The sequence below is a fragment of the Oryzias latipes genome, chromosome 12 (assembly GCF_053564925.1).
Source record: "Oryzias latipes strain Hd-rR chromosome 12, Olatipes_Hd-rR_3.1".
Taxonomy (NCBI): domain Eukaryota; kingdom Metazoa; phylum Chordata; class Actinopteri; order Beloniformes; family Adrianichthyidae; genus Oryzias; species Oryzias latipes.
In genome coordinates, this window is record NC_136248.1 from 16,967,501 (window position 1) to 16,992,106 (window position 24,606).

The 24,606-nt window shown below is 38.6% G+C and overlaps 1 protein-coding gene across 4 annotated transcripts in view; it reads left to right on the top strand.

Annotated features, from left to right (window-relative positions):
* The window catches only part of exd3 (exonuclease 3'-5' domain containing 3), a 47,469-nt gene that overhangs the window by 20,956 nt on the left and 1,907 nt on the right, over positions 1-24,606 (top strand). The gene's annotated exons all lie outside the window — the stretch shown is intronic.

The window sequence follows — 24,606 nt, forward strand, 5'->3', positions numbered from 1 at the left end:
TCCTGATGTGGTATGACCTCTCTGCATGTTCCAACCACCACAACAGCAGCAGTGTTGTTACATTTGGAATTTAAATGTTTAACCTCTTAAGACCCGAACTAATATTTGAGGTAACCCTTAATGCACGAAGTCACAGGGCCCCAGTTAAGCAGAATTAACTACTGTGGTAATATATATACTGCAAACCACTTTGCTTCCAAAATTAACTTAATTTAACATCGACATGAAAGCAGAAACATTTTTGTCCATTGCTGGAATTGAATCCAGGCGTCATGGGGTTAGACCCCTCCCTTACAATCAGCCAGGCCCCAACAGTCCATTCTCAAATAATAGGTAACCCAGATGTCTCAACTGTTGCACTTTCTCATAAAACCACTGGGGGGGGGGTTGTTCTGAAAGGAGCAGTAACAGCTTGTTTACACCTTTTTGGTGTCTCATTTGATTTTTCTTTTTTGATTTTTTTTTTTAAACTTCTGAGCTTATTGGTCCAAAAGTATCTGTTCTGCATCCCCCCTACGCGTACTTCAGAGGTTTAACCTGTCACCAAATAGACTGCACTGTACTGTAGAAACTCTAAGTATCTCCAGAGTTGGAACTTTGAGGCAAAAATTACGAAACCTTCCTTCTCATAGCTGTGTGGGCAAATCAATGTGTTGTGTTTCTCACAAAGTGTTAAAAAATTGCATTTAATTATGTATTTGTTTATTTTTAATTATAGGCCAACAGACCGAAGCCCATTAATAGACAAATTCAGCCACTAAGATCACAAAAAAATAAAATAAAAAAAACCTTCATATAAACATTTATAATAAAACAGAGAGATGCATTATTTCAAATTTTAACAAAACTTATAGCACTTTAACCACGAAAGTAGCATATTGGAAGTTTCTAGCAACAATTAGAACAAAGTAAATGAGTAATAAGGCAAATAATGGACTGAAATTAATGTATAAATTGCCCCATCCCTTTTTATAAAATTTAAGCATTTTTACAACAAAACAAAGGGTATGGGTTGAGGTGAAGAGTAACTGCAGAAGTAGGAAGAACTCAGTTTAGCTCTAAGATGTATTAGTTTCCCGAACGGACTGAGGATATGCTTATTTTAAAATGTTTATACCAGTTTACAATTGTCTTGGCTATTTTATATGAAAAAGAAAAAAGGTCACTTTACTTTAACCTACAATGTATTTATTGTAAATTTTGTCCATATTTAGTTGACAAAAGCCTAAATTGATATATCGAGTTCTATTTCCCATAGTTAAATAAGTATCTACTAAAGCTTGGGTGCTCATTTATCCAGCTGCCTTTTCCCCTCTCCTTTCTGAGAGCCTGGGAAGTGTGTTAAGCAGTTGCCATCACTGGATGTCTGATTTATGGTACCTGACCTGTAGATGTCTCTGTGGGTGGCTGTAAAGAAGACTGAGGATGACAATGGCTGCACTTGTGTGGTGGCAGCAGGGAAAGGAATCTGTGCGGGGCAGTTGCTAAACGTGGGTAATCTGTACTGCGCCACGCAGGGGAGCACAAAGGTGTCAAGAGAGGCCACAAGCTGCTTTTCTGTCCAAATACAAAATGTTACATTTTAAGACCACCACATTGGGAAAACCTCCATGAGAGGACAATGGAGCAAACACAATCCAATCCAGACCACCTCGTATTTGGTCATTTGTTCAATTACTTCAAATATTGGTCTCTTTTGACATCAAATTGTTAATTTTGTATATTATGACAAAACCTAGTCTTTAAAGTAACTAATAAAATTACGTTTAACATCAATTAGATCCTAATAGTGTTAATATTTGATCCTGGTGGCTGCTCCATGACTCACCTAAAACTCTGTTAAGTAAAGGACGGGTCAGTGTACTTTTTGTACATCCCCCCTCTATTGACACACTCCAGAAATGGATGGCATGAAGGAAAAATAAACTACTGAGAAAGAAAGGTCATGAATATATATTTACATTTAGAGGGAGCATGTTTGAGTTGCATCAGTTCTCAACAAGGAAAATCCGTCCACCATAGCGATACGGGGAGTAGCAATTCATACATACCATATTTTTCAGAGTATAAGACGCATTTTTTTTTTTTTATTGGGCCCGGATTGCACCTTACTCTCATGTGTGACTAGGGCTGGGTTGATAAAATCGATTAATCTATCTGGATTGATCAAAGATTAATAAATATATAATTGATCCATGAAAGTAGAGATTGATCTTTTATCCCTTTCCTTTTCCGGTGACCTGACACATAATTGCAGTTAAAAAGTCAGCTAGCTTGATGCTAACGTATAATGGAATTTCCCATAGGACGGCTAATGCTAACGCTGAGTTAGCATTAGCTCAACATATATTGCAGACTAAATGGACAGCTTTATTTACTCACAGTTACAAATTTTCCAAACTCTTTTAAGGAAACATTTTTTAAAGTAACCATTTGTGGTCTAAAGCATTGTTTTTTTCTCAAATATTTTTTGTATAAAGTGAAATGCTATACCGTGAGCTCCACTTAGTGGCCAAACATAAACGCCCTCTAGGAGAGGCAGAACATAATGATCTGCATGTTTTTGTTGAAGCTTCTTCTTTAAAAAAAATATGTGACACTGTATGGTGTTAACAATCTCATTGGTTTCTTTTTTCATGAATAAGTTTTGCAGTATGTGAACTATATTAGATTAATATGAATAACTTCAAAACATATATAGATTAATAATGTACTTCTATACAAATTTGTCTTAACCTGTAAACTGTATAAGTTTAAAATTGAAAAGAATCGAGTGGATCAAAAGAATCAAAAATTCGAATTGATCCAGGCTCTGGTGAATCGAATCGAATCAATTCTGGAAATTGCAACAACTGCTAGAGGGCACTGTGGATGTGCGAATCAGTTTTTTCTACTGACAGAAACGCAGAAGAAGCGCCGCTCAGTTTTAACGCCGGGCTTGATGGAATTGTTTCAAAGCGATGGAAGAAAATGAATTCCTCAGATTTAGTGATTTGAAATAAAATAAAGAGTTTATTTGACTTGTTAGCATGTTCTACATGCTATGGTTATCTTAATAATTGTTCATATGTTATGGTAATCTACTAGATTGCCCTATGTTTCATAAAGCTAAATACGTATCAATGCGTTATGTTATTAAAGTGTGGGTCTGCTGTTATATCTACTCCAATCTGCCTTTTAAGATGAGTGTTTATTAAATACATTTCTCCCAAAAGTGCGACTTATATATGAAATTCTCCTTGTTTTTTGTGCATTTTTTTTACTGCTGTGACTTATACTCCAGAGCAACTGATAGTCCGAAAAATACGGAATCTGAAATTATTTTTCTTTTTTTCTGTTCTTCTGTGGGTTTTATTATTTTAGAAATGGGTTTCCTTTCACCCTTGTAGATGTAGTATGTAAAGTCTAAAGAAATCGTAGCAGTTGTATACTTGTCTCCAAACTGTTAACATACAGTATACATACAGTATGTTTACCGGTCCATTACAGTTTCCTGTTCAGCTGTATACTTTCCTCTCCGCTGAAGCCTGCGGCACCCAAACTTTTCATGCATGCACACACTTGTACACGCTTCCGTTGGGTTTTCAGAAGCATCAGATGCTCCACTTTAGCCTTTTATAGTCATGTGGAGATTCCCAACGACATTGATGTGAAACCAACCAAATGCGCCCCCACTTGAATTAAGCGATGAGCGGGGGGCAAAACTTCTATATACTGATGCTATCATACTGTACACACAGTCATCTTCAAAGCCACATAGAGAATAGTTGGGTTTCATTCAGACTCTTATAGACGCGGTTGCTGCTGAAACACCGGTTCCCACGCACTGGACTACTGGGGAAGTGAAAACAAGAGCAACAGGAACTGCCACGCTACAAGAGGGAGGGGTGGGAGAGAGGGTTGTTAGGGGAGATAGGAAAAAGAGATTGAAGGGAGGAGAGAGGTGAACTTATGGCAGAGGAGAAAAGATGAAAAGTACAGAAAATGCCTGAAAAATTCAAATGAACTGTTGGGAAATAGACAGAACTGTTTCGGAAATTTGTGTTTTCCTCAGGTTAGACAAGTCCTTGTTGAAATTCAAATAGAAAGAAGAGAGTAAAAGTGTAAAAGAAAGCAGAGTGATTGAATGACTTATCTTTCTTTTTAGAACTGTGGGCTGACTGAGAACGTGAGAGGGCCTTGATCATTTTGACCGTCATCCAATCGTGTTTGCCGTGCATTTGTGCAACTTAAACATGAAAGGGGAAAATAGATTAATAGGAGCCAGGATGTATGTTTGCTGGAGAACACAGATGATGGATTTTATAGACTTGCTCTCCTGTTTTGTTACATGTATGCATCATTTCTTAGATGAAAATAAAATAAAAGAAATCCAAATCTTTAAAACCAAAATATGCATTATCCAACTATTTTTTCACAGATGAGTTTTTGAGGGTCTTTTAAAGTACACTTTAGAGCATTCGCTTTTCTCTGTGGTGGCAAAAAAGTAGATAAATATGTATGTTTGCATCCTCCACAATCACCTCCACCCCTTCTCCAACGACCAGAGGGAGGGACAGTGAGAACGGGGGGGGGGGGGGGGGGGGGGAGACAGGCATTCCATAGGCACGCCAAGACATTCCGAGGGAAACCATCCCAAATATTTCCCACTGTGTGTGGCGAGGGCTTCACGTCTCCTGTTACACACACACACACACACACACACACACACATGCACTTTTGATGGAAGAGGTGAACTTGTGCTAGGAAAATCTGTCCACAGATGACACAGCAGTCCTGTAGAATGACTCTTCATCGCAGAGTTTATTCTGTCTGCAACTTTTGTGAAGTTGCAAATATATTTAATCTCTTGACCCCCCCCCCCTCTTAAATTACATCACTTTATTAAATGTTCCTTTCAGGCTCAAACAACCTGGCAAAACTTCTTAGAGAATTGCTGAATAATCCTGTTTAGTTGTTTACCTGCAAACTGAGTTTATTCACTGAGGGTTACTCACAAACAGGTTAAAAAACCCAAGTGAAATAAATTTGAAACATTTAAATAGTCTGTGTATTTTTCCATTTGAATTTTGTTGTAAAACTGTTTCTTTGAGGGCTAAATTCTGACAATCCTTATGCTAAAATCAAAATATTGGTGTATCTGCTGACAGATAGACAGCTTTAAAGAAAGAGAAAGATATACACAGACAGTTAAAAAAAAAGATGAGTCATCTCTCACCAGGTATTTAACAAATTAGGTCTACTCTGTTTTCCCACAGTCAAGTTGGCCCCAGGACAGCATAGCAGTACATTGACACCTATATGTGTGCCGATTGATGGATATATACGTGTGTGTGTGTGTGTGCTTTGTTTGCGTGTCTCCAAGCCTGTGTGAGCATATAGGGTTTTTCTGACACCACTTAGGTCTGCATGATAGATTTGCTTTCAATGCAAATTTTTAGCGATTGATCACATGTGAGAGTATAAATACTAAGAAAATTAATTCAGATAGTGTATTATTTGTTAAACATATTTCTAAAACAATAAATACAGAACAAAATTCCTGTTTTATTGGTCAAATCACCAATGTTTGATGTTCACCTTTAGTTCTGATGTGGAAAAGCCTTTTAAACTTGTTCTGTAGACACCACAGTCATCTAAAAGGGAGCAGCGGAGCATGCCAACTGTGTTTAGAAACAAAAATCCATCCTTCCTTCCATCATCCATCCATCTTCACAACCTGCCGAATCCTTTTAGGAGTCAAAAATCCTGTCAAACAAAAACTACCGGCACATGTTCTCAAACCCTCAAAAGTTTAAAATCACACAATATATTCAACTTTTCATTAAGCATTTCCTTCTTTTGTTTTATACAAACATAAAATGTTAAAAGGTAGCAAAGGTAGTTGTTCATTGATGCAGCTATGTGAGTATGTGTACTGTGTATAATATGTACCAGGAAACATATCTTTAAATTTTAATGGCAAAATTTGTAAGCAGAAAAATTTAAAGGATGTAATGTTAAAGTGACAGTATTTGATTGAGAACATTCATACCACATTTGCTTCCAATTATTGCCTTTTTTTAAATGATTTTTCTTCAAGTTTGAAGTTTGTTTGTTTTTTAAATATTTTTGATTTCTTTTTTTCTAAAAACATGATTAAAAATCAGAGCTGTCTTTAATTTAGTTAAAATTTAAAGAAAAATTCTACAAAACCATTTATACATACTTACATAAATACATATTTTGAAACCTTGGCAGAAATGTTTTTCTTGAGCCATACACATAAACTGGTTTTTGTGTAACTTTTGCTTATAAAATATAGAGGGCCATTTTGGGTCTTTTTATTCAGTATCAGTTTCTCATTCTCGTCCTCTGTTTGGCCTTCTCACTTTCCATTCCCCCTGCTCTCCCTCATGCAGTTCTCACCCGGCTTCGCTTCTCTGCTCCACTCCCAGTCTCACTCTCTGTTTCAGATTAGCCAAGGCGAGGAATCCGGTGCAGCCGGCAGCTGGAATGTCCTGTTTGTCTTGCTATGTTTTTGTGTGTGAAGTTGGTGAGGCTGGTGGTGCTTTTTGATTTTGATGTGTTCCATTGTCTGAGAGCCAAGCTGCTTCCTGCCTCTGCATTCTCCAATCGCCTAAAAGAAACAGGGCGCGTTAAAAACATCTGTGGAGGGAAAAATGCAAGAAAGTGGACTAAATTGGAAAATGGGCTGAAATGAGGAAAGGGAAGGAAGAAGGTGGTATCTAAGGGGAAAAAAATAGCTGGCGGAGAGAGCTCGCATGAAATATGTGACGCCGGAATTGATGCCGAGATGGAGAAGGGAGGAGAGAGTTGCAGAGAGGAAGAGAGGTGAAAGGAAGGAGAGAGAGCTTCAATAGGGCCTTTCCTCCATACAGCAACACAATGAAGTAGTGCGTAATTTCCCACAGCTCCCCTTCCAAATGCCAGCACTCAAATATATACTCATACACAAAAAGTTTTTCATAGCACATAAAGCTTTAGTATTTGGTCTCATGCATTAGCTGGGAATGTGTGTTGTCAGATGCTGTAAGCTGTACAGGCAGCACAGATAGGAAAGGCTAAAATATTATATTTCTATCCAAAATGTTGGAATAGGCTGACATTTTTTCGCATGTGTCCTTGTGTGTGTGTGTGTGCATGCTTGTGTGTGCGTGCACGGCTGACCAGTAGAGGGGCTTTGACGTGGCAGAGCACAGCATTCCTGCTGAGTGGTGATGTCATGAGAACTAGCTTTCCACTTGCAGACAGAGAGCCCTGTTTATGTTCCCCTCCAGAGAAGACCGCAGTTATGGATGAGTGTGTGTGTGTGTATGTGTGTGTGTGTGTGTGTGTCTCTGTCTGACTGTGATATTGGCTCATGGGGGAGGTGGGGAAGCCAAGAGGCACTCGAGAGGGTCTACTTTCCCCTGCCGCTCGGGGAGAGGGAACCACTTACTGATGCCTTCCTCTCAAACATACCAGAGAAAGAGGAAGTTTCGCATGTTTTGCAGAGCACGGTAGCTGCACAGCCAGACTGCTGCTGTGAGTGATTGCTCTGCGCTTTCAAATAGTCCCCTAAGGAAGACTGAATTCTTTGCTGTATAATAACTAACCTTGGGTTGACCACAATACCACACACACAAGAGATCTTATACATAAACTCTGCAGTATAAAACATTATAAATGATCAGATGCTTTATACAAAGCCTAGTTCTGACAAAATCAGTATCAGTAATAAAACCCACTGCAGTAAAAATTGTATTTTCGTTGTTTTTAACATGTTCTTGTGGTATTTTTCTCACGATGAAGGACACATAAAAAAAAATTAAGCTTAAAATTGTGTCTGTGATTATTTCTTTGTTCAAATTGTTGTGAATCAGGACCAGACGATAAAATGCTGTTGAAAATTCTTGTAGCTTTGACGTAGGTGCTATGTCAGTGGGCCGCAAGCTTCTTGCTGTGCTCCATTCTGATGCATCCACTTGCAGACAAATGGATGCATTAGATAGATACATCTTTGTCTTCCTCGTCTGAGCTGACGTCTGGCTCAAAACTGTACTGCTGGATAGCTCTGATATTGCTCACCCTTTTTGTTGCAGTGTTAGTTTGGGGATGTGAGGGGCTGTAAGCTAGCAGGAGAGAGTGCAAACTGAGGGATGATGGGAAATGAAGAGAAGTTGGTCTGGACCAACAGTCCCACCCACAACTCAGAGGCGAATTTCTAATGAACATCTGCAGAAAATATGTCCTAGAATACGACACAGGTTTTTCGATTTGGCTAAAAACGACGTAACTAGAATTAAAAAAAAAACAAAAACACCGAGAATGTTTTTAAAATAGATCAAAAGATCATTGGAGTGGGACTTTAAATGGTTTTTATTCTCTAAATATAATTAATTTGCATTCAAATGCCAAAAAACTGCTGAAACTTTAATGAAGATTCTAACGGTAGAACCGTTGTGAGAACAAGTATTTACTGGCCCAGAAAGTGCTGGTGTGATTCTGTTGTGTCTATTGTCATGGTTTAATGGCTTTCCCTTGCTATCGTGAAATGTGATCTTCAGTCTCTGCAGTTTAGTGAATCATAGATCATTCTCCCACACTGCACGCACCGCAACCTACTAAAGGCATCCATGCTTCTTCTGCCTGCGCTGCTCCCACACAGGACCATCAAGGACTCTTGTCAGCCCTGCTAATACCTGCCAGTGAGAAATAGCTGGGAGATTTAGGGTTGTGATTATCACAACTCTTTGGTGCATGGACCCACTTTAGCGGCTTGAACACCTCCTCATCTCGTAGTTTCAAGCTTCCTCTTTGACAGTGCATCCAGTTTGAATAGATTTTAACTTTTATTTCAAATGTTTTTCCTACTTCATTATGTGACATTTTTCTTGAACATTGTAGTAAAAACAGTAAGTTTTAAATGCAACTTATCAGGTCCTTTTTATTTCGACTTGATATGCCAACATTGGAATTGTTATCAGGTTGAATTTACATTACAAACATTTTTAGTCTAACGTTTTTTTATTCTGTAGGTTTAAAAAATATACATTTATGACACAAAATTTAGGGCACAGTACTTTAGCTTTCCTCAGGATGTATGTTTGCAGTAACAACAATAGCATTGTGGTATGAAAGATGCTCCTGGAGGAAAATGATCTTGTCCTTTCCAGCTATGTTCTCCTAATGTTAGGTTTCAAACTGTGTAATTTGAGTTACCTTTCAGCTCATGATTGCTGTCTCATCGCATGATTAATGTGTGTGGTCTGTTGCCTGTGCTTATAGTCACACAACAGCGAGAGGAATTGAAATTCTGTGGTTGCTTGCGACTTCCTGTCTCCTGTTAATAGTTTTTAGTTCTGTTCATACAGACAAAGGAGTTTTAGAAAGTTCAAGCAAAAAGTTGGGATTTTTAATGAAAATAAAATAAAGACAAGACTTGTGATTTTTTTTTTCTCTTTATAAAACAGTTTTTGGTATGTAAAGCAGTAAAAATATTTGTCTCCAATAGCTAACTGCAGTTCCACACATCAATTGAAAAGCGAGTCATGCTTTTGGTGTCATAATATATGCATCACAGTGATCCAGTGACATTTGTACCGGATCTTTGCCACAGTAAACCATAGCCCTGTGTATGTGCCGACCAAATTCCAGCTTTTGTGGGTCTGTAGTTTCTAACAATGAGTTATGGCAACACTGGAATTTAAACTTTTTGGAAACAAAGAGTGAATGGTAACCCCCCTGGGGTGTCTGGTTATGAAGTTAACCAAAGTATTTTTTGTGTGCATGTTAATTGTGATGCAGTGCTATTTTGTTGTACACAACAATGATTGCTCTTGTCATTGTTGTGCCTGGAGTTTGTTTGCAACTCTCTAATGACAGAGTTTAAATGTGTAACCTGTAATAATCTGTTTTATTTGCATCTGTTACATGGTTCACTCCCATCCTATTAGCTCTGTCTTGCAATTGTTTTTCCAAATGTCTGTACTTTGTGGGATGTGATGTTATCAAGAAACTAGAAATCTGCTCCATGTTTGGCTGGCACTCATGCAGGGATTTAGCCTGTTTTGTTCCCTGCCTCTCCTCTGCTACTCCCATACTAAGATTAAAGTGAAAGTCCTACTGGGATGGGAATGGTCGGAGCCACACAGCCCCTTACCCCTGGGAGCAAAGAGGTAGAAGGCTTGAGAGGTCAGTCTGCTTGGCCTGGGAAAGGCCTTAGAAAAGAAGAAAAAGATGGGGAGGGGGGGGCAGCTGTTGGAGTAAATGGATTGATAAAAATCAAACAGATTTATTAGAGCCAACAGGAAAAGATATTAAACGAAATGAGCATGTAAGAACAAGATAAAATGATTATTGTAAGGATTTTTGAGTTGGGAGAGTTTGAGAAGATTTGCATTACGGTACATCTATTTTTAAGAAGTGACATCACCGCTACACATATTGTAGATTTATAGAATTTACATTCTATGTAGTACTGCTAAAGTTCAGGAATTATAACTTCTTAGGCATCTACATGGGTTCATGTTTATGCACTTTAGTAGCAGCCAATTAAATCTAAGGCTGTGATGTTTTCAAACTCAACCAGCTCTAATGTTTTTTTGCTAATTCAAATTCAGTTTATTAATAAAGTACTAATTCATAATCAAGGTTATTTCAAGAGGTGATACTAAGTACAAAGACAATTCAATCAAGCAAGAGGTAAATAATTAATACTTACTAGTTTACTCTACATTTTTTTATTATCATAATCCTGTTTAGTCATGACCTTTCCAATTAGGTCAGCTTGTGATAAAGTCCTTCTCCGATCATCTTTGGATTTATTTTAAAAGTGCTCCCAACGGTCTTTTCATCACCATTATGCTGTTTTTTCGCAATCTAAAAAAACCTGTGTCTGCAGAGCTGCAGTAATTCATTAGTAATTTACCTCTGAGTTGTGGGCGAGACTCTTGGTGTTGAGCAGCCCCCTGCCTTGTAAAACCCCAGCCTAAGATTACCGGTGCAACAAATATAGAGGGCAATATCAGATCTATAAAGCCCCACAATTTTGACCCAGATGCCAGCTCAGACGAGAAAAATAAAGTCGCACATGGATGTAGTTGTCTGCAAGTGAATGACGAGAAAAATAAAGTCGTACATGGATGTACGGTAGTTGTCTGCAAGTGAACGCTTCAGAATGGAGCAGAGCAGGGAGCTTGTGGCCTTTTAATTGTAGTTTTTATGTGACTGCTACAAACTGCTTCAAATTGCAGGTTTTTTGTCCGCTCCTGGTTCACAATGGTTTTAAAAAAGAAATTCTCAGAAACGCAATTGTAAGCTTAATTTTCTATATATGTCCTACAACATAACAAAAATGCTACAAGAACATGTGACAAGGAAGTGGAGCAGGGAGACTTTCGCCCACCAAAAGCAGTTGCTGCGTCACAAACCCAAGCTTTTTTAAATCGCAGGTTTTCATCTCTTCCTGATCCGTCATGATTTTTGGATAAAGAAATACTTAAACTTAAAATAATTTATATTAAATTCAATTTAATTGAAAGGGGTAAAGAACTGTCCTTGAAAGCTGTGTGTTGGTGCTTCTATATAAAAATAAGGCTTTAGTGTTTTTAGAAGTTTATTGTGTGTGCGTTGTAAGTTTTAGTAGAAAAAAATTAAAAGGCAAAACATTGGTTTGAAATTATCACTCTATCTAATAAAACCATTATTAGATAGAGTGATAATTAAGAAGACCTCAGCAACAAAGGACATAAAAACTTGAGTCTGTGTCCTAAGTGCGCACTACCACTCACTCAGGCCGATTCTTGGATGCCTCAAGCTTTTAGATAGATCTATAACTGAAAAAAGGGAGGTTGATTAACTGCAAGTTTTTCAACTAATAAATTATGTTTTAAGTAATCTTGTCATTTGCTTTTCTATGTTGTCAAACAGTCAATCATTGCAGTCATCTGTTTTATGCATAGGTCAAAAGACTTGTGTATCGTAATTGCTGCATTATTTCTTTGCTGTATGGATGTGGGTGTTTTTTATTGTTGGGGTGTAGCTGCTGGACTGTTGACAGTGTGGATGTTGGAGGTGTGTGAGAAGACCGACTGCCTCCATGTCCCTTCAGCTACCGTCAAAGCTGCATAATTAATTAAGGTCAAAGTTTGAGCCAGTCAGCATCCCTTTTGTTGCTGGTGGACGCTAAAGGTGAGCGCAGCGCCTGAGTACCTGTCTGCCTGAAAGATCCCATGGACCTCCAACGCACAGTCACACACTAATACACTCTCACAGGCCTCCTTGGACGCAGGGAGCCCTTTCTTTCTTTTTCTTTCTTTCCCTCTATTTTCCTGCTGTCTATTTTGGTCAGCTGGTGGCCCGTTCCCACAGTGCTGCTGTTCCCATGGTTATCGCCACGGAGATAGCAAATGGAGAGTTGAACGGGGGGGGCTTGACAGAGCGGGAGAGACAGCGTTGCTCTGTTCGAAGAGATAGGGGTCTATGTGGCTTTAGAGGAGGCGGGAGTGACGCTGTGGGGTTGGGGGGGGTGCTTGAATGGTATGGGGTTGAGTGTGTGAGTGTGTGTGATGTGGATCTCCCATCAACGTCACAGGTGGTGAGCTAGGATTTGGCCGACAGGGGTGTTTGAATTTTAATTACATTTGACAGTTATGGACTCAGCATTATAAATGTTTTATGCATCAATATAAATCAGTCAAATTTGGATGCAAATAAGAACTGCAGCAGACAAGTCGCAATAAATTGTGTATATAAATTAAACTTCATCCAGTGAGAGGTTTTTGCCAATGATGAATGTCTCTGACTTGGATTCAAACTTAAGGTGTGGTGCGAAAATTGTGGGGGCAAAGGAAGTAGTAAGGACGGTGCGGTGGTTAGAGGAGGGCAAGGGCCAGTGAGAGGAGAAATGTAAGCACGGGAGGGAGTGAGTGTGGGGGCTCAGAAAAGAGGGACAGATTCAGTTCCCACACTTCTAATTACTGTGTCACTGGAGACTGAAAGGGGACTGCCCCTGGCCCTGGGGAATTTGCCGGGACCGGTCGCAGAGAGGGTGCAGCCGTAGAGGGGAAGGCAGGGGACAGGGGAAAGAAACGGAGGAAGCGAGGAAAGGGCAGAATGAAAGCGGCTGTGGCTGTATAACCCAGGAACCAGCTCCGCTGTCCTTTATTTTAGTTGTACCTCACTGCACTCACACTTAAGGTGAACCCCTTAACCATGCGTCCCCCCCCCCTCCGCCCTCTAACCCAACACCCCAACCTCTCACCTCCGACCCACTCTCCTTACCCTCCTCCAACCTCAGCCTCGTCTTTCCTTACAGCTTTTGTTCAGTGTGGTGTACCGCTTCCTTTTTAACCCCACACCCTCCTTTTTTTGTGACCCCCCCCCCCCCCCCTACCTCTACTTTTCCTTAGCTTTGGACATCTCTTTTAGAGAATTAGGTTCCCACAGATGCTTTGAAGTGAATTTGAATTTACACAGACACGCATACTAGCTTCTTATCCTGTATCATTATTGCCACTTAACCCTCAGCCCTTTTTCAATTTAATGTGCTTTATCTCTCCTCCAGCAGGTTGTTCAAAATGTAATGCCTGCATCCGACAAGCCAATATGACAACTTGGAGAAATACAGATCTATAAGTGTCAGTCATGCAGGTTCACCATCTGGTTAGAGCTTCATTAGGAATTATAAGTAGCTCTAATTTATGCATTTTGCTCTGCACTTCCCTCCTTTGCTTTGTAGACATGTTGGTCACAAGAAGGCAATGTTCTTCATCATTTTTTACAATACTGGGCTATAATAAACTAAATGCAAATTTAAAATGTCAATTTTTTTAAACGTACTGTGATCCGCTCTAATAATTAATTCACTTAAACCTTTGATCACACTGTTTTAGTCCCACTCAACCTATTTTCTATTTTCTGTTGTGTTTCCAGTGTTCTTTTAATTATCTTTATGAATTTTTTTTTTAGCTAAAATCAAGAAACCTTTGAGCTCAATAGAAATTTGCTTTTAAGTTGTGACTGTTGGTGTGAAGGTTAGCCTAACTAATTTTCCATTTACCGTACATTGAATTGGGTCTTTAAAGATATAAGTCAAAACAAAAAATACATCCTCTGGATTTACTAAAAAAGCAAATTGGAACTAAACAAACTTATTCAGTAGCCAGTAAACAAAAATATTTTCTGTTCAAAGATGACTTTTTCTTGGATCATTTTAAATTAAAAAATAACTTTCAGGACAGTCAACAATGAAAGACTTGTTCTCGTACCTCATCTTTGTTCTCCACCAATAAAATGGGTAAAACCATGCGGTAGGTGGTAGGTTGTTGTTGCTGTTTACTAGTTTTAGTTATGATTAGGTTATATCACGAGTGTTTTTCTACTTTAGTATTTGCTTTAGTTTTTCTGTGTTGTTAGACTGTTTTTGTTTGAAGACCACATAATGAATGCGAACTGAGTATGATGAAGTCACCCCACTGTGTCATTTTCTTTTCAAAACAGTTTCAGGACAGATATCAGATGCGATTTAATAAAATTGTTCATCTTTTTATTGTTGACATGAGTGAATCTCTTAAGAAGACGCTCAGATGGATGCATGTCATCAAGCACAAGTGAGTTTCTGAACACAGCCTGCACCTCCAGTGTAAGCTGACAAACCTTGAGTCATCTTGTGAGTTTTGAATGACTATTGGCAGAATCTCGAGTCTCTTGTCCTGCTCACAGAGTTGTTCCACAGCACAGTTGTCTGGATTTGACAATGGTATGGATTGGAGTACAAAATATCCCATCAATTGTATTATATTGGTCTTAAATACAGTATTCCCTCATTTTTTGCGGGGGTTTCGTTCTAAAAACAACCCGCAAAAGGGAAATCCACAAAATAGGATTACAGTACTAATGTTTTTTGGCTGTTAAACTCCTCACTACACACTTAATATACTTTTTTCAGTCATACATTTATCTAGTTTAAACTCTGAAAGTTCAAACCTTTGTAGAAAAATAAGTCCAGTATTCTAGAATTAAAAACAAAGATCTGCTCGCGATCAAAGATTTATGCAGCTGAGGCTAGCTGAATGCATTATGAAGCGGAGACACGCCATGGAGGACATTGATTGACAAGGTTAATACCCAATCAGGATGCAGAGCACAGTGCACTGTTTAAAAGACAATGAGGCATGCGTTATTGCACTGAAAACAATCCACAAAACAGGGAGATTGCAAAAGATGAAGATAGCAAGGGAACACTGTATAGGCAAAACAAAAGAAGTAAAAACTGCCAAATACTTTACATGGTTAACAGCAAGAATTGTAAAGGAGTATTTGAACCTCTTAGTGCCATTTTTCCGATTATATAACTAGATATTTTATAATTCTAAATTAGAATTAAATCCTGATTTAAACTATACGTTGCAAACTAGCGACATAACAGTGTTAAGGGGTTATGTTCAGCCAGAGAAGCTAGCAACCCAAGACGTTTTGGCTCAGATAAATTAGCTGTAATTGGTTCTAAATTTTGTAAAATGACTAACAAATGAAAGTTTATCGAGCACTCACTGTTGTGTTCAGTCGTAGAGTCATAGCAAAATGAAATTTGCGAGACGAAAGTATCTGTATTAGCCAGTGTGGATTACCTTGTGTCCCTTGTTTATATGCTCCACGATACACAACCCAGCATGTAGGTCAAATTCAGTTTTGAATGTGTTCTAAATATAGATTGTAATTTAGTAATAAAACGGTCAACCAAATTGATTGAACCTTTGCTTGTTTGCCAAAAGGTAATTAACTTTAGGCCAAATTTCTTCTTTGTTTTCTATATCCAAGTATTTCTCCTCTTAACCAGCAGACCCAAGAAAGATTAAATGTCACAAAATCAGTCTTAAATTCTGGCACGTCAGAATTTAAGACTGATTTTGTGACATTTAATCTTTCTTGAAACCCTTTCTGTCAAACGCCATGTGGGAGAGATCTTTTTTCTTCTTCTTTCAGTTTCTTTGCAACCCATCAAGAGAGTACAGGACAGACCGGCAGCAGCCAGGACTGTCAATATTTACAGCCCTGAATGAATCACTCCTTTACAATAACATTCCCTGCATGCCTCCACATTAGGAGAAAATTAAAAAAAGAGGAAAATGGGTGAACAGGGGATCTAGGATGGGGAATCACCACCAGCAATGATAAACGTTGAGCAAAGGAATCTGCCGGTAGTTTTCCCATGGCGAGGCTGTGTGCACGCCCACACGCATGCACACACACACACACACGCAAACACACACACAAATGTGGTTCAGGTTGATGGGTTCAATGGGTGGAATTTCAGTTTGAGCATGTGGGTGTAGTGACAGTTTGAGGAGTGTTGGTGCACGTTGAGTAAAGCTCAGAATTTCTTAACGGTAGATTGATTGCCTGCAGTGAAGACATGGGAAAAATTTGTCTATTTACCCTTTTTTTTTTTTTTTTTGGTATTTGCACCAACAAAGTGTTTTTTTGATCATAAATTAATTGGATGTTAATGTTTTTGCTAGATATATTTTTTGAAAACTATTGTACAACTTATTCTAGTGATACACAATCAAACCAGTGCAAGATTGGTTTTGACAGATAAGAAAGGTCAACATTGGCATTTCCCAGTGTAAAATAATTCAGCTTCAACAGTAAAACCACACTCAACACATCACTACAACAAACCTTAACATTGTTGGTTATTGGGGGGGGGTTGTTAAAATCTCAGAAAAAGAAGATCATCTCGTTTGTGATATTTGTAAAGCAACAGTGATGTGAGACAAAGTTTTTTCCCAATAAAGAACAAAAATGGCTTAATTGTTTCATATCAGTTATTATTGTAGTTCAAACATATCAAATATTGTGAAACAGACTAAATTAGTGAATGTTCCTTTTACCGAGTTGGCTGAAAGTTGTATTGTATTGTTATGTATAAATCACATAACTTCAATCTGTTACTCAACACTTGTGTACTTTCAGTAACATGTTTGCTCTTTCTTAAGTAACAATTTGGATGACTACTTTTTACTTCAAATTTGGGTAAACGTTTTAAAAGTAACATTACTTTTACTTAGACTCTACACACCTCTACTAAAGTTAAGTGAAATTAGTTTTAATGTGTCAAAAAAAAAAGGAAGAAGAAAAAACCTCTACTGCAAGTCCTCTCAGCAACAAGTGTCATGTGGATGGCCTGAAATGTTTCTTTTAGGCTAATAAAGAAAAAGACGTTCAGCTGCATTTTGGAATTATGTGTGGAGGCTTTATTATGCAGCCTTGTTTCAAGTGCATTGCAGTGATCAACCCAACAGATTACAAGTGCTGCTTGTACAAAGAGATAGGCTGCAGAAAGCAAAGCTGAATCTGATTTCTCTGATATTCTTAAGGGAAGTGTTTTCCTGAAATTTCAATGTTTTCTGGAAAGTTCAATTGTTCATTGAAAAAACAACTTTCTCCCTAAAATTGTTTGGGCGATCATTAAAGGTCCTCGGTTGATGCTACAACTGTTCTGTTTAGAAAAATTGGCAGAAAATGTGTTGTGTTAAAAATGTTTCTTTTTGTCAGCAGCACTCCTCTGTTTACCTGCTTCATTTTTCTTCAATTCTGCAACATTTATACGTTTTAGTATTTTACCTCAGGTTTTCAGGTCCGGCCACAGAGTTCTGGGCACAGTGAGCAGCGTTTCCAAAAAAACTTTTCAGCTTGTGTTTCTTGATTTGGCTTCAACCAAACTTCAATCCTCTGGCATCTTATGAAGAGAAAAATTATAGTGCTCTGAGAAAAGGAGGGAAAACAACAGGTCAGAGGTGACTGAAAACTAAAGAAGAAAATACTCAGAAACTAAAGAAGCTCTCATATGAGGTTGCTGGAGCCCCCCAAAAAAGACATAGAAGAGATAAGATATCAGTTTAGCTCAAGATGGTGAGAGTGTTAAAGGTCAAGTGTCCTTTAAAAGTATAGGACGAAGAATAGAAATGCAGAATGAATGTACAGCACTGTGCCAAACTGAGGAGATTGATCTAAGCTCAGCTGTTTTCTTAATACAGTTTTTCCAACATTTATACAGATTGAAGTTGATGGAATGAGCAAGAAAGGTTTAATATTTCTCCACAAATTCAGAAATATAATATAAATACTTTAATATTTGAAACACATTGAAAAATGATAAATGTAACTTTACAAATAATATGAGTTAAAATCCGTTCATTTACCTGAACAGGATGCTAGTGGAGTTGAATTTGTTGCCACTTTCTGTTAGTTTTGCTATTGAAGCTTCTGTTATTTGCATTCTTCAGTTGAATAAAAGCAACATTTTTAAAAACTTGCATTGATATTAGTACAGTATTTTAAAAAAAAGATCAAATCTTGAAATTTTACTCAATCAACATCTAAAGAAATACGAGATGTGTTCAAGTAAATGACTGAAGATCATCAGGAACAGCGTTTGTTGAAAATGAAAAAAAAGTAATAAATATGGCACATCCTGTTTGTTGAATTGACCGTCTTTAAAATTGATTTGCTCTGCGTCCTTTATTGTGATTAATGTGCAGCGTAGAATAAACAATAGGTTTATGCAGTCATGCTCCATTTAGTATTTGTATTCCTGGGAAAAGCGGGAAAAGCCTAGCCATGACATCAGTATTTGTTTTGGGCAGGTGAAACGAGTGGGTGAACCATGACTCAGCCGAGGGTGTGCATTCGTGTGAGAGTGGGAAGTGAGCTCCTACGAACTCTGAATGCCTGTAGTAGATATAGCTACGTGCACGTGCGTGCATGCGCTTTAGCAAGGCGTGCCACAGAAAGGTGTGTGGTGTCAAGCCCTGACAGGCTTTGCTGTGGTCCAAGTTCATGTTGCCGTCAGGTGTTAATGGTTACTTAACAGAGCTGGCAATTACCACAGACTGTTGGCTGAGATACTGGCCAGATGCCTTCAGGTGACTGTGGGAAAGTACTCCTATAGTCTTATAGTTCACAGCAGTATCTCCGTGATGCATTTGATGGAAAGAGGCCCTTAGGTGTTAGGTTTACAGCAAAACAAAAAGTAATTTCTTTTTTTTTTTTTTAAACAGCTTTTTTGTTGTGACAGCTCTCTGTTGTGAGCTTCATCTTGTAGCACATCAAGCTTGTCACCTTCTCGCCTGTTTAGGTCACTGGCTTTATTTTCCTAAGATAAGACAACAGAAAAAATGCATACTTTTCAGTGTGCTCAGTGAAAAGTGCTTACACTAAAAAAAAGTTCCCGTTTGTGCTATAAATGAGATTAGCCATCTCTCCTGGAATGCCTGCTTGCGTGAGAAACCAGGAAAAAAAAGACAACACGTGGTGGCTTTCTTTCGTTATCTTACCCTACTCTACACTATGCTGCTGTAATGGAGCTGATTTTTCCAGCTGGCATAGTGTTTTCCTCTGTTTTTGGTGGGACGCCTCCACATTTGTCGTGTTTTTCCGTTTGTTAGCTGAATTTGAAGGCAGACAGAGTCTAAAATTGGATGGATTTTAATCCGATCAGTCACTAACATGAATTGACTTGCGTGGAAAAAAGCTGGTATCTCACAGAACATTTTACACATCACAATTGTCATATTTTCATTTTTGAAGATGCTGCTCATCTGTTTACTCCGTAAAGACAAACATCATGTGGGCATATTAAACTCCTTTTAAAAAACTAACTATTTCATGGTTTCACTGTGTCATGCGTAAGAGCTGTAGGTCACTTTATGATTGAGAGTTATTAGAATTGAATTATTTACATGTGTATGTGGATGTATGTGTATACATTTTCCAATCATTTCAAGACTATCCTAGATTTGATATATCTCTGAATAGATATATATTTCAGTTTTTTGTCTTCTTTTGTTTTATTTTTGTTTTTATTGCTTGAATTAAACCATTTCCAAATATAATTTAAAATCAAGTGTTGTGCGTTTTAGTAAATTTTTTAAAATATATTTTAAGCCTGTCTGTCTGTTTTTCCATCTCTGTTCTTTCCTTTATAGTTCAACATCTTATTTATTTATTTATTTATTACATACTTTGTGTCACTTAATTTTATTCAATTTTAAGTTAAATTTTGGTTTAGTTTTTTGTCTTTTTCATTTATTTTTATGTATTTTTTGTCACTTTTTTTATTGATATATTTTAAAGTTTGTCTATGTGTTTAGCTATTTATTCTTTTTAGTTTTTTTTTTCTTTTATTTCTTTTTTATGTTGTTTTTTTGGTCACTTTATTTAGTTCTGATCACACAGCATTGCTTAAATCAGTCATTACAGCATTAGTCGTCTGTTTTTTGTGCAAAAGTCCTAACAAATACGTCCATATCCAGGTTTCTTGTCATGGCCTTTTCATGAGCTAAAATAACTACATTTTGTTTTCTTTCATGTGGCGCGGTGCAGCAGTAGGGGGTAAGAGAAAGAGTTTTCACATGATGCAGATGATACACCAATCACAATGGAGGTCACATACATACGATGGAGCTGAGGAAAGGCATTCTTATACCCATGTAAATATTTGCAAAAAGTGATGAGGTCCACAAACTCTACATTGCCGACAGCATCAGACTTATTGAACTCCTTTTTCCAACATTATTTTCGGAACAAGAATCTTCTTGGAGAGTTTGTACCTGTCACTTCCTGCCATTTTCTGCAGATGACTTAACATGGCAACATTTAGAAAAGAGTGAGATTGAGGTTGAGGACAATTAACTGCTTTCATGAGGTCGAGATTGCTTTTGGAAAATCCTGTCTCCATCTCTACAATGGCTATGTCTAAAATGTTGAAAAGAGCTCTCGTCAGAGCCAGGCAAGGAGTCATGGAGTCTTCTGCACGGCCCACAGTGGACAGCACTACCTGTGAGCACTGAGCTCATCGTTCTCTTTCTTTTAGCAGCTGGTTCAGGCATGCTGACTAATTAATCTCTCTCCTCATCCTTCGTCTGCTTCAGAGCCTGCAGAGATGCACTGACTACTTCTGAGGCACAGCACAGGTCAACAGACAGAGGCTGCAGCATGGCATTTGCAGACTTTAAGGAAGCCAAAACTTTTAGAAGAAACTTTCCGGTTTCAAATAAACGATGCCTCCTTAACATCATCAGATGTTGCAAAGGTCAACAGTAGCAGCTCTGTCCTCTGTGACCTCTGACAGGATGCTCCTAATGGCATCCTGATTCTCCACAAGGCATTTGGTCACATCATGATGGCTTGTCCACCTGATCCCCAAAAGTCATTCTAGGGAGGGAACATCATAGTTCTGTAACACATAATGACGATAGAAAAATGAGTGCAGAGATCCTGATAGATCAAAAAAGGTTCTTGCACATAGGTCTGCTTACTTTGCATGGACCACTCCCAAATCCAGCTGGTGGTTATAGCAGTGGATAGAAGGTATATTCTTCCCTACCTTCTTCTGCAATAAGGCCTGAACACCACCCCTGACCCTACTTATAAAAGAAGGTCCATCATAGCACTGACTGACAATTTCAGCTGCACTATAACCTGAAGCAGAAAGATGGTCAAGAATTTGGGTGTTAATAAATTCCGCATTTAACTGACTGAGGACAAGCAAACCAATCAGGTGTTCCTCTAGAATACCATTGCGGACAAATTTAATAACCACTGACAGATTCTCCACATGCATCTGTCTCTGGTTCCATCACTCTTAATGTAAAACCCAGCAGAATCTGCTTTTGTCACAATCATCCTTGATTTGATTTAATACCATTTTGGCCAATGTTTCAGTGAGAAGTGTATTTTGCAACATTTCCTACATTTTCTGTCAGTTTAGTAAATGCATTTGAGATTACTAGAAACAGGCCGATAATAAATCCCCAGCTGGAAGGTTTTAGTCCACTTTCTGGGAAGTTCACCTCTATATCCCCATAGAAAAAGACGTTTTCCCTCTTTGAAACAACAGCATTAAGTGTTGAAATTTTCTTAACCTAAGACTCAACCTGAAAACCACATAAATATGCAACACGGGGCTTTTATTTTTTTAAGTCGAGGTGCCGGTAATGCTCCCCTCTCTCATTGCCTTTGCTGTTCCCACGCTGCCTCTTACCTGACATTCTACAATTTGAATCAAATCACAGATTCCCTATTGGCTGCTCCTAACCATGTGACTTACATGGGCCTTAGAAGCGCCGCCTTTTGAGATTGGTTCTGAATTTTCCCATGGGAGCAGCCTGCAGAGCCCTGTGCGTGCGTGTGTGAGTTTGAGCTCACTAAGAGGGGGGGGGGGGGACTGCCACCCCTCCTTTTGCTGTCTTCTCTCTACTATCCCCCATTCACTCCTCTTTTTCCACCACCTCCCATCCTTTGAAACTATCACACTTTAGATAGCCTTTGTTGTCACACAGAGAGAAGGTTCTTAAAGTGACAATGCAGGAGCCTCCCAAAAAAAGAACAAACAGAGGGAGTACAAGCAATGTGGAACCGGTAACAGCCTCAACCTTTTGTGAAGCAGCAACAGTTAAATATTTTATTATGCTTGCTCGTCTACCTCCTTCCTTGCCTACACGGAAATGTGATGTGCCTTGTTTTAGTTTTAGGCACAGGGATTGAATCCACCATGAACCGAGTTCTGATCCGCTGTATATGCGGAGCTAACATATCAAACTTTTTTTATTTTCTGCAAAACTCTTTGTAGTTTTATTTTGTAAAATCTCCAGAGCCACATTTTGTGGCACCAGCATCTTACCTGCAGAATCCAGTGAATTTAGTATAAACAAACACTAGCTGTTCACTGATGTCTGTTCTCCACAAAGCTGATCAAATCACCGGGATGTGTAGTAATGTGATTTAAATCCAGATACTTTGACTTTCTGTCTGATTTATTTAACTCCCAGATCCCTTCCTGATGTTCTCCATTGTAGCTCTCCGTGTTTTGAATAATTATCGAATTATTTTTATCCAGGTTGCGTGTGTTTGAGATGGCGTGCCTGCCTGTCCGAATCTTAGTCGTGAGAGTTCAGAGCAGGTTCTGGCATGCTCAGCTCTGGGAAACTTCAAGCCGAGCAAACAGCGTGCTCTGTTTTCCTGGCCGCCGCCGCCACACTTGCATGCAGGAGCCATGTGTATATGCATTTACAGTGCTTTGCTGGCTGTCACCTGCACAGATTTAAAGATGTTTTGTCTGTGTGGGTAGTGTTGTCCTCGGTGGTTATATGAAGCAGAAAAGGGATTACAACATCATGAACTAAGGGAGAAACAAGCTTCAGAGAAGACACCTCTGCTATTCCCACACCTCCACTGTCTCTTATTGCTTTCCACTGACCACAATTACCACAGAGGCAGACTGCTCTGCATGAGCACGCTGAAGAGGAGGCTTGTTTTTGTGATGATTAAGACAATTTGCTTTAGAATTTTCCAGGTAAAGAGTTGAACTAATCAGGGATAATCCTTGCGAGCGTGGTTTGATTTACAGCCCATTTCTGAGCGAAGCGCTGTTTGCTGGGTGGAGATCCGGTGTGTTGACAGGGATTTTAGCACTAAAACGCTGCCAGGACGGCTTACAGACAAGTGTGTGTTCATGCTGGGGGCCGGCAGGCAAAGGGTCCTTAATGTCCCACCACCAAGACCTTTACCTTGTGGGAAAAAAGGGCGGCATAGACGTGCGAACATTACTGAGGCATAAACGCCAACTTCACACACACGGTCACACCCCAATTGGCTCTTTCTGTAACACTTAGGTCTTTTCGCACTAAAGCAACAACCTGGGAAAAACATCTGACTACATTTGGAGAGCATGGTTCCACACAAGCAAACTGGCTTTTCAACCCCGCTTAGGCTTGATCCAACACAGGCCGGACACTTGTTACTCTAGAACCGGCAGATAACGAAACTATATTAATGCTGCCACTTATATGGCAGCAAAAACATTATGTTCAGAAAACACAAAGAAATATCTTCAGTCTTCAGTTCTACAAAAATAGATGTACCTCAATCATGAAACAAGAAAATAAGTAAACAAAATTTTAACAAATCTTTGACTTTGCCACAAAGTGAACGTCCATCAATGGCTAAAATACAAGTTCAAATATAATCAGATTATATGTACATTATATGTACTATTTGTCTTCCTTCTGTCAAAATATAAACATTGTGTGTTACCATAGAAACTTTTGTTTTACTAAAACAAAAAACATTAAATTCTTATGAATCCAGCCTTGTTACAATAGTGGGCTGAAATAGAATCATGAAAAAATAATGAAAGAAAAAGGTCAAATCTAAATGCAGATGCACTATAATGATAAGGCCTATTCTAACAGAGCTTATGTTTGGGTTGAAAACCCTCAGTGTTTTAAAGAGACCACTTCAATGAAAAACATGTACTTGAAGCATTTTTGGAGGATTATCTATGTACAAAATTAAGCTTAAAATTGCATTTCTGAGTAATTCTTCATTCAAATTGTTGTGAATTAGGAGCAGACGAAACAAAATGCTGTTGGAAAAAGTTTCTAGTTGTGGTGTAGAAGCTACAATCGATGGGCCACAAGCTCCCTGCTCCGTTTCATTCCGATGCATCCACATGTAGACGAACAGATTCTTGGTCCTCTTGGTTTTCCTCGTCTGATCTGGTATCTAGCTCAAAACTGGAATGCAAAATTTAAAAAAAACTTGGAAAAAAAATTA